This window comes from Camelus ferus, unplaced genomic scaffold, assembly GCF_009834535.1.
Source record: "Camelus ferus isolate YT-003-E unplaced genomic scaffold, BCGSAC_Cfer_1.0 contig4287, whole genome shotgun sequence".
Classification (NCBI taxonomy): domain Eukaryota; kingdom Metazoa; phylum Chordata; class Mammalia; order Artiodactyla; family Camelidae; genus Camelus; species Camelus ferus.
Genome location: NW_022589561.1, coordinates 1 through 1,764, shown reverse-complemented (window position 1 = coordinate 1,764; position 1,764 = coordinate 1). Strand labels below are relative to the sequence as shown.

Here is a 1,764-nt window from a genome sequence, read left to right as displayed (position 1 = left end):
CTTTTCACATAAATGAGGGGGGCGGGCATAAACTCTTTCACCTGGTGTGACATTGTCATCTTCCTTTTATCTCACAGTGTTGGAAGATTTGATAAACCTTGAAGGTGGATGAAGAAACAAAACACGAGAGTCACCTGGAAACCAGCACCTGGGAACGTCGTCAGCTACCGTGTTGTGTATCACCCCCGTGGGGGCAGGAGACATCTGGTGGCCAAAGTGCCACCCACAGTCACCTCCACTGGGTTAAAGCGGCTTCAGCCCCAGACCACACACATCACAGTTCTCCCAGATTACAAGACAGGAGAGGGGAAGCTTAGGTAAGGATCAGGCACGACAGGTACAAAATGATAATTTTGGGGGAAAGTGTGTAATGTTTTAAAGGGCGATTTTAATACATCTGCTTCCTTTGTAAATGTCTGAAACTGATTCTGTAATGAATTACATTATAATGGTTAGATAGGATGCCTAAATAGCACATGATTTTTACCTATCTAGTTCCTGCTAAAATGATTCTACCTATTAGTGTCCTCATTCTAATCTAATCTTCTGAATTGGGAATACCCTTTATACTTCCACTTGGGCAGCGCTCTGTCGTGATAGCTTACGCTTTCTGACTTAACCATTTTTATAAATACATATTTTGAACTGTTTTGTTTGTAATGATTCCTGTGTATATCCCTTAGATATTTTGAATTCACCTTACTATTACAGGGGCACTTAAATGCTTATGGAGACGAGACGAGCTTGTTGCAGGCTGTGGCGAATTTACCTCACAAAGGAGGCAGGACCCTCACAGGTGAGTAAAAGTGTCTGGCGCGCTTGGAGCTCTTGCTTGTGGTCAGAGCTTGTGGCTGAATAACTATGTGACGGCCTTCTCTTTTAAAAATCCCACTAGACATGGCTTTGAACTGCATTCGCCAACAGAGCTTCAAGACCCAAGCTGGCATGAGGCCTCGAGCTTGAAAAATTGGTGTTCTCATCACTGATGATGTTGAGGCCCCGTCAGAGCAACTCAAGGATGAAGGCGTGGAGCTGTTTGCTGTTGGTGAGCACTGAAGAGACTGGCTGTGCCCCCGGGCGTACAAGTGTGCTGAGGATAGTTTTGAAGTTAATACCGTTTTCTGAAGCATAGACAAACAAGCAGACACATTTTCCCTATTACATAATGTATCAAAATGCTGTGCCAGGACGTTAATTCATTTCCTTCTTTTCTCCTTGTAATGATCCGAAACTCTGGCTTCCTGGAAGAGAGTAATGGGCCAAGAGGACAAATAGGCTTCAGGAAAATTTCGGTTTGACTTTCCACAGCGCTGTGACTGTTTTTGATATCCGTTATTTTTAATTTACAGAAAAAACACCGAAGAGACACTTTTTGGTGGGGAATTGGTGCTAGAAGCATTTAGGAGAATCTAAACAAAATAGGCTTTGGTTAATATTATTTTTTGTGTCTATTTTATAACTAGAGATATGTAGTCATCTTACTATTGAGGAACATCATATCTAGTTGATATTGAATACATAGGGGTAGCCCCTGAAATAGTAGCTTTATTCCATTGATTTTTTTCTGAGACTTGTTTTTTAATTTGTATGCATCCATTTTTCCAAGGTATTAAAAATGCTGACGAAGCTAAGTTAAAAGATGACTGCAGCAGATTCCGATGATCCCCACGCATGCAAGCTGGCAGATTTTGCGTCCCTCTCCAGGATCCTGGATGACCTCACCCTCAACTTGTGTAACAGCATCAGGAGTCCAGGTAAGGTTAG

General features: G+C 42.3%; 1 long non-coding RNA gene across 1 annotated transcript; it reads left to right on the top strand.

Moving 5' to 3' along the window:
- The first annotated feature begins 17 nt into the window (after positions 1 to 17).
- On the top strand, positions 18 to 1,756 carry LOC116662601. Its single transcript, XR_004318581.1, has 4 exons — positions 18 to 317; positions 712 to 796; positions 896 to 1,045; positions 1,607 to 1,756. It is a non-coding gene; the product is annotated as an uncharacterized LOC116662601 (long non-coding RNA).
- Positions 1,757 to 1,764: the final 8 nt, after the last annotated feature.